This window comes from Mustela nivalis (assembly GCF_964662115.1).
Source record: "Mustela nivalis genome assembly, chromosome: 7".
Taxonomy (NCBI): Eukaryota; Metazoa; Chordata; class Mammalia; order Carnivora; family Mustelidae; genus Mustela; species Mustela nivalis.
Window position 1 is genome coordinate 32,460,955 of NC_139026.1, and position 9,557 is coordinate 32,470,511.

Sequence of the window (9,557 nt, forward strand, 5' to 3'; positions counted from 1 at the left end):
TCTGTGAGCTCTGGAGGCCAGAAGTCCATAATCAATGTTATGGCGGATTCAATTCTGGTGAGGACTCTCATCCTGGCTTGTAAATTCCCCCTTTCTTTCTGCGTCCCTTTGACCCTTTGTTGTATGTGCTTGCAGTCAGAACTCTGTGTCCCTTTTTCTTCTAACAAGGATCCTAGCCTTGTTGGATTAAAGCCCCACCCTTATGACTCCATTTAACCTCATTTAGATAACTCCCTAAATGCCCTGTGTTTGAATACAGTCAAATTGGGGATTAGAGCTTCAACATATTAATTTTGGGGGACACAATGCAATCCACAACAATTGGTATTAGGCTTTGATACATGTGAAACTAACATGCTTTCCGCATCACGAGGAAAGATGACTGCTAGTATGGTAAATTAAGCTGACATTCACACCCATACATGCATAAAACTTACATTCACAAAGTATCAGCTAAGAACAAATTTCCAAAGGCCATGTAAGTAATTGTATTAAAATTCTAAGCCATTACTGCCAACATCTATAAAATAGCAATACTAATACCTACTTCTCAAGAGTTACGATTTTTCCTCAACTCTCCTTAGTAGATATAATTGTTTCCCTTCCACATCACTGTGATACTTTTTGCATAGCTGAATTCAAGCAATGATACTTTATATTATAATTGTTTTTTCTATCCTACTCAAGATTTTTGAAGGCCAGAACTGTGCCTTATCTTTGAAAAGCAGGCTTTATATCAGGACCTTGCAATACTCTAGGCATCCAATAAATATTTATTGTACCAAATAACTAATTAGCTTCAAGTCAATGTGTTTTTTAAACATGAAAAATACATGGTAAGAAATAATGATTAGCAAATTTAAGATTATGTTTGTATCATTTAACACTAATAATTTAATAATTTTTAGTCTGTTATTACATAATATTCTTTTCAAATTTACCAAAAATTTGTGTTAAACTCACATGATGCATTTCAAAGGGGAAACCAGATACAAGATTTTTTTTTTTTTTGGTATTAATACTATTCAAAGTGAACTATAGGGTTTTAAACCACCAATGATTGTTCTCTGTAATGCTTTTTTAAATTCATAATATTTAAAAAATGTTCTGAGTTGAAGAATATTTGAATTATTTCCCTCTGTACAAATGCTTGCTCATCTTTAATATTTACTGATAACATATATAATGTAGTCAGACCTGAAGACTGACCACCAACTTTAATTCTTTACAAGTAATAATTCTGGCAGTTTCATGTGTGAGTAGTTGAAAAGTTGGGAAAAGAAAAAGTGGTCCTAATTCTGGGTAAGAACAATCCATTCCAGCATAAAATTTTAACCTGAATCATACACACTCAAAGTGGCAGGAACTGCAGAGAATCGAGCTAACATTTATCGGCCATATATTATGTGCTCGGGATGGCCTATGTTATCTATTGTAATTTTCACAACAATTATATAAGAAGTGGATTCTATCCATTTGAGGTTAGTTAAGAAAATAAAGTTTAGAGAGTTTAAATAACTCAGTGCTTCAATGTCACACAGCCAGTAAATAACCAAAGCCAAATTCAAATTCAGATATATCTGATTCCAGAACTCATGATTTACATCAGTAGGAATGATGTTACAAGGCAGTAGTTCTCTCTCTTGGAACATTTGTGCCTTTTCTAAAGGGAAGAGAGTATTAAGTGGGAATTTTCATTACCAAGTTCTGAGCACTCACTGTTCTAGTTTAAAATTTATATCAAATAGGACATATCCAATAGCTTTGCCTTTACTTAGCCTCTCTCCCTTGGAAGTATGCACCATGGTCCTAAATTGTTTTACCCCCACTTAGTTCACACACAGAAAATATCTTTTGGTGATCTTGGTAATCTACTAGGTAGCAATATTGCAAAACTATTTACCAAATGTCAAATTGTGCATGATTTAATCATTCTCAACTCCACATCCTTCTGTATCTCCTCCTGTGGCAACAGGGTTAGAAGCTTGCAAACTATATTTTAGAGACACTTTGCCAAGCTAGAGGATTACCTTTCTTAAATTCTAACATTAAGCAGTATTAGCAGAGGTTTGAAAAGTGGGAGGTGCCAAGAGACTTGCAAATATTGGCCCAGCTCTGGTGGGGTCCCCACTTCAGGGCTTTTGAAAGGAACAACCTTGCAGTTCTCAGGGTATCTGGGTGGCTCTGTTGGTTAAGTCAGGACTCTTGATTTTGGCTCAGGTCATGATCTCAGGGTCAGGAGATTGAGGACCCTGTTGGGTTCTACGCTGGAGTCTGCTTAAGATTTTATCCCTCTCCCTCCGCACCTAACCTTGCCCCACATGTGAACGCTCTGTCTCAAAAAAAAAAAAAAAAAAAAGAAAAGAAAAGAAAAAGAAAAAGAAAAAAGAAAGAAAAAAAAAGAAAAGAAAAGAAAGGAGAAAGAAAGAAAGGAAGGAAGAAAGAGAGAAAGAAAGAAAGAAGTAGCCCTGCGGGTTTAACACAAGCAGAAGATCAAAGAAGTTTCTCCAGCAGCTGAGAAGTTACTGGTGGCTCATGGGTTCCAGCACAACACAGCAGCAGCTCCCCAGTATTCTGCTTCTGTTTCTCCAGTCTTTTCAACAGTTTTGTAACCAATGTTCTGCATTAAACTTTACTCGGCTTGACCTACCTAAAGCGTTGTTTAATATCCTAACTGGAAACATAATATATTATCTTTCCTTTTCCTATCTATCCCATATTTGTTAAAGGAGAGTTATGAATTTTAAACTCATTAATCTTTGACACATTAAAATTTAAAGAATAAATTTCTAGTAAGAAGCACATCATACATCATTTTAAGACTTAACCTTTTTTTTTTTTTAATGTACTAGTGCTTCAGGAGTTCATAAAAATTCTTGTCACTGAAATAAAACTATTTTCTTTCTTTATAGAACTATGAAATGGAGGACATTTAGTCCTGTGAAATTTGAACCCAAGTTATTTAAGTACTTGCAGATTGAGCATTTACAGTTATATGATTTTAAATGAACACTGAATCTGGAGAATTCTCTTTCAATCATACTACTGTGTGAAATGCAATGTTTCAGAATGCATTTATTTCCTTCTGCACTCAGAATCTCCTTAGCAGAAAAAAATGAGTCCTGGCATGGATGAATTCTAAGGTCTTTTCTAGTCCTCATATCTTTGTTCTGTTTTATATGTTAATTGAAAAGTTATATCTGAGTTATTAATGGGCTTCACAAGTTCTATTTTTGGTTCTTCTCTGTGTTAATACATGTCTGTGAGCAAGTGCCTTTATCTCTGAGTCTCACCTCTTCATTGATATAATGTGAGATTTGAAATAGATGGTATCTATGTTTCCTGCTTACTCTAAAACCAACTTTTGTTCCAGTTTAACTGTTCTTTGTTTTGAGCAATAATTAAATTGATTTATCATATGGCTTGAAACTTGGTTTTCTTGTTCATAAAACTGAAATAATTATAATAAAATGAAATGTTAGACATAAAAGTGATTTATGCAAAGCACTACAATATAATATTATGATTCTGTTATTTATATAGTAGGTGAACGTACATCCGAGGTGTTTATACGTTGACGTGCACCCATCTAATTTTATTAAAGTAGCTAGGTTTCACAACACTTTCTTTGAAGTTGAGCAATTTCTAGTGGCAGCCACCCTTATATGGATTTGTCACTTTATCTCATTAGAGTTAATAAAAGCTGAGGCTACTAAGTGAAGAAATTGGACCTTTTATTTAGGACACAGGTATCTGGCCAACACCCAACTAGTCAGCCATTCAAATACTGTTTAATTAATTAAGAGCTTGGAGCCGCCTATTGAAGCTGGGTGACTAATTAGACACATTATTATGTAAGTCCTACAGAAGTTAAAAATGCCATTTTAAGCTTTTCTGGAGAAGCAAAAGAACATAGAACCCTTGAGCTGAAATGGAGTCTCTGCTTCCGGGCTTTTCCTAAACCATACAAGGTAGTTATTTCTTCTACACTCAAAACTTTAAGATAGGTTATTTCACAACCCACAACACCAACACACATGATTTAAAAGATTCTGTGAGAAGTTATATCCATTCCAATTTTTAGACATGATTTCTATTACCATGAACAAATAAGACAGAAAGGATTTCAGAAGAAAGATACTCATTAGAGTCATAATAATTATATTAGTAATAATGGCTTTGGAGTTCAGTTTAATCACTTACTTTCTACTGACCTTTGGGGGTTTTCTACCTTCTGCCATAAACAGCTCTGTACTGAGTAGCACCCTTTTGCCTTGCATTAATTGTCTGAAGATTCTCATCCCAGGTCCGATTTTACTTGTCTGGCCAGTTTTAATTATTTCTAAGTCCTCAGTTGTCCAGACAAAACCAGCTCTGTATCTTACTCTTTTTCCATTAATTGAGAGTTGGGTTTTGAGTCAATCTGATAAACTGACTGACTATAACAAGCCACATAGTGTGTTATTTCCTTACAGATGACCATATAAGTGATGACAAATCAGCTAAAAGTCGAGTATCTGTGTCTAATCCAACATCTAGAACCTGAGCTCTGCCGTGCTTTCTTTGAAGGCCCTGGGGAAAACGGGCTCTTACCAGCACAGATGTGTATGATAATTATACCAGTAAGCCAAAACAATCATTAAAATGTAAAGAATAAACTTCTGGGGCGCCTGGGTGGCTCAGTGGGTTAGGCCGCTGCCTTCGGCTCAGGTCATGATCTCAGGGTCCTGGGATCGAGTCCCACATCGGGCTCTCTGCTCAGCAGGGGGCCGGCTTCCCTTCCTCTCTCTGTGATCTCTTCCCTTCCTTTCTCCTACTGTAATCTCTCTCTGTCAAATAAATAAATAAAATCTTAAAAAAAAAAAGAATAAACTTCTGGTAATAAGAATACAACACACTGGCACAAAACAATATTTTTGAAAAAAAATCCCTTTAAACTTATATCTAACGGAAAATGAGAATGCATTATTATCTTTTTTTTTTTTTTTTTTTTTTTTTTGTATTTTGGGCATCAAAAAACTGAAACTTGGATTAAGTAATTTATCCAAGATCTTTACCAGAAAATGGCAGAGCTGTGACCTGGATCCCCGTCTATGGAGCTTCAAAAGTCACAATCTTAATTCATGTATCTACTACCCTTTTAATGAAGTCAGAAAAAAAGACAGAAAAGTTCATATAATTAAAAAAAAAACTTGAATGTAGTTTTGGGAGCAGTGGGGAAAAATGGGGTGGAGGAGGGCTGGAAAAATGTGGTCAAGAGGTACAAACTTCCAGTAACAAGATAAGTAAGTCCTGGAGATAGGAAGCACAGCATGATGACTATATTTAACACCGCTGTGTGAAATACATTAAAGTTGTTAAGGGAGCAACTCCTAAGAGTTGTCATCATAAGGAAAATTACTCATTTTTCCTCTTTTTGTTTCTCCTTTCATTGTGTCTATATGAGATAATGGCCGGCAACTAAAGTTATGATAATTATTTCACAATATCTGTAAGTGAAACCATTATGCTATTTACCTTAAACTTACAGTGAGGCATGCCAGTTATATATATCTCAATACCACTGGGGGAAATTTCCGTTAAAAGACTTCCTAATACAAGGAGAGGCTGGGTCTACGAATAAACTAGAACAAAAATTGATACATTTATTTTGTTTCTTTTCTCTTTCAAAAAAGGGGTTTTCCTCAACATCCATGTTCTAACACTATTTAGCTCTTGATACCAACCTAACCACAGATCATAATCCTCCTTTGATTGAAGAATATTCATTCAGTCTTTCATTAAGTGTAATGCACCACCTTCCATGTTGATTTTTCATATGTTAATCAAAATATGTAAGGAAATAGATATCTATTTATTTTGGGCAAGCTTCATATTCATAGATGAGTGAAAGGACATTCTAACTATTCTCTACCAACAAAACTCATTTTTACACATTATGTCTTTTAAGGTAAGTAACCAGGCTCCTTCTATGAAGACTTCCTAGTGGTTCGGAAAAAAACTGATATAAGCTCAGAGTTATTAAAAGTATAATTTTCAGGGGCACCTGGGTGGCTCAGTGGGTGAAGCCTCTGTCTTCAGGTCGGGTCGTGATCTCAGGGTCCTGGGATCGAGTCCCACGTAGGGCTCTCTGCTCCACGGGGAGCCTGCTTCCTCCTCTCTCTCTCTGTCTGTCTCTCTGCCTACTTGTGAGCTCTCTTTTTCAATCAAATAAATTAAAATATTTTTTAAAAAGCATTTTTTTCAAAAAAATTGAAATACATGAGTCTCATGGAAATACATAGTAGGCATATGTCAAAGGTTTAACTTTTTAATGAGGGATCTAGTAGAATTGCAAAGCTGGTCCAGAGGTGGATAGGAAAGACTGCTATATATAGTTAGTGAATTAAAGAGAGAATGCTGAAATAAAAGTAGGTTGAGTATAAAATTGGTTGATATCATATAGGGCAATAAAACCGTAACCTTTTGTATTATCTTTCTACCAGACAAAATCATTTGTATTGCTTTCTGAACAAAAATAATTTGCGACTTTACCTTTTTAAAAAAATAATTTAACATATATCTTCATAGAATTTGGGCCTAATCAATAATAAATAGCATGTTAAAAAATGCATTATTCCAGAGGACTGGATAATCTTTGGGATGAAATATTAGACAATGCTTCGCTTTATCACTGAAAAGGCATGCACTTATCAGTTTGTCTTATTTTCAAGTTAAGATAATTTTTCATATTATTCTCTACCCTGTACAAAAAATAATACTTTGTCTAATACTATGTGTCTACACTTTGTATGCAATATTTTACTTAGTTCTCATGAATGTCAATAAGCATAAGGCTTTTTAGGAAACTGATTATTTGCTTGGAAAACATTTTTTTTAAGATTTTATTTATTTATTTGACACACAGAGAGAAAGCACCTGCAGAGGAAGCATCAGGTAGAGGGAGAGGGAGAATCAGGTTCTCTGCAAAGCAGGGAGCCAATGCGGGGCTGGATCCCAGGACTCTGGGACCATGACCTGAGCCAAAAAGCAGATGCTTAACCATCTGAGCCACCCAGGTGTCCCTGGAAAACGTTCTTATAAGAATAAACTTAAAGGAGTTTGAGTATTTTGAAGATTATTGAGATACCAAATTCATTTCTATAAAAGATATGGCTATCTGCACTATTCATATAGAGAAGTCTACTCTTACTATCATACTGATAGAGTTGGGCATCACATTTTAAAAATCTGGTACATGCAAAATTAAAAAACTCATTTCAATTTACCTATATATTCCTATATATATATATATATAATATACCTATATATTCAATTTACCTGGTTACTTATAGAGTTGATATTTTAAAACATGGTTTTATTATTTTCTTTTAAATTTATTATTTGCTTATTTTTCTATTTAGGTATCAGTGCCAATGTTTTCTATTACTTTCAGCTTTTAATATCTGAGGGACATTAACCCTTTGTGTTTTATTCTTATACATCAAAGAGCTTGTCATAAATAGTATTAATAGAATATTTTATGTGAGGAATAATAACATCCTAAATGAGATTCATCTGTACTAACTTGAAACTCAACGTAAGATTATGCTAATAAAGATGTAAAGTTGTTTCCTCTTGTTCCATTAAAACTCTCTTAATGAAAAATGTTTTATGTGAAAACTATATATACGAGTAATGTTAATAAGGGTGGGGAACCGAAACTAGAGGAAACACAGGGATATTTGTAAATCCAAAATTCTTCGTAAATTGACTACAAAGAGTATATTAATAAGTAAAGAGTATAGCTTTAGGGGATTATATTTTGAACAATTTAGAATAACTGGGCAATCTTCCATAATAGTTTATATCATTGTTTTTGTGATGTGTTTGTCACATAAAATAAAAACTGAAACCAAAGTGTGCCCACATTATTTATATTAAATAATGTGTGTATATATGTATTAATATATGTGTATAAACCAAAATATATCATCACTGCTTTTGGTATTTCAAAGGCTTTCCCTGGTAACACTACTATAGACCCATTTAAAAGATGGGTATACTTTCTTAAAATTATCTATTCTTCCAATAACTGAAAAAAACGGTCATTGAATTGACCTACAATAACCATTGAAGGCATTGGTTATTGTAACATTTTCTAATTTACAGCAACTTGGAATTTATATGTAACATTTATGAACAATTATAAACAATACATAACAGATTTAAAGTAAGATAATGTCACATAAAATACATGTATTTTTACATACATATAGAAATACACATGTATACCATACAGAGAACAAGAGAGCAATTATAGTAAATATTGGAAAACGTGATTTTTTGGAGCTCTGTAGAACCTTGCCTAAAGTGATGCATGTGAGAGTTCTAGAAACCCTTAAGGTCACTTTTTTGGTTTGCTGTTGTTGGGAGTGAGGTGGACTCAAAGAAATTGTGTGCCGTTCAGGTTCTCTGCCAAGATCCAGATATCCACTAGCTTGAAGTGTGAGTCAGAATGAACCCATAGTCCTTGGATTTCCTTTTCCTCGTTCCCTCCTCTAGCTGCGGACGCCAAAGATTGGTAGCTTGGCTTTGCCCGGCGGAGTGGGAAACGGGGGAAGGTGAAGAGGCGGGGGAAGGGCAGGCGGAAAGGGAGTTGGTTTGGGGGCCGAACCTCCCCCCCCCCCCAAAAAAAAAAACAACGCCCTGGGAAAATTCTCCGGGCCGTGGTCCTGGACTGCGCTTTCCCCTGGCGTGGCGGGCGCGGGAGAGCTGGGTGGCGACTGGGCCGGGCCGCTCGCACCGACATCCGCTCGCCCAGCTCGGCCCCGGTTGCGCGGGTCGTGAGTTCGAGCTCGCGTGGGACTCGGTGATGCCCGCCCTCATCTCTCGACCTGCGCCGCACACTTCGAGTTCCATGAAGGCTAGGGCGCGTCCTCTCTCACTTACTCGTTGAGAGGCAGGAGCCAACAGTTGGCTCTTCTTCAAACTCGGAGGGCCCCAAAGGCTCACAGAACGCCAAAGACCCGGCAGGGCTCTGTATAAACGCCTCCGGAGTCGGACCCCAAATCCCGGCTGGTTCTTTACTGTCAATGCTGTCATCGGTCCGCGCTGGAGCCCTTTGGTCCTTCAGCTCCTCCAACTTTTGCAGCAGTGGACCTGGGGGATAATTTAGGCTCCAATTTCCAAGTGACCTCTGAGTCCACCTTGATTCAGTCTTCGGCTTGGCTCCTCCTCTAAGTACTTTACAGCCCTGACACCCACCCACCCCCGCCCCGGTACCCCCCCCCCCGGGGGGGGGATTTTGTGTCGAACCCGCAGACGAAGAGTTCTTGGCCCTCACTCTCGCTGGCCACGATCAGATTACTTTTCACAGACTGGAGCTGGTTGGGAGGTAGGGGTATATTTACTTTTAATCCTTTTGTGTGTTTAGTTCACCTTGTGTGATTGGGTGTGGAGAGCGGGGGAGGGGGGGTTTCCAAACGGAGTGAAATTCCCATTCCATGGGTATTACCATGCCCCTGGGGTTGGGAGTTCTTAAAGTTTAGCAAGTCTGCAAATAACTACAGAACACA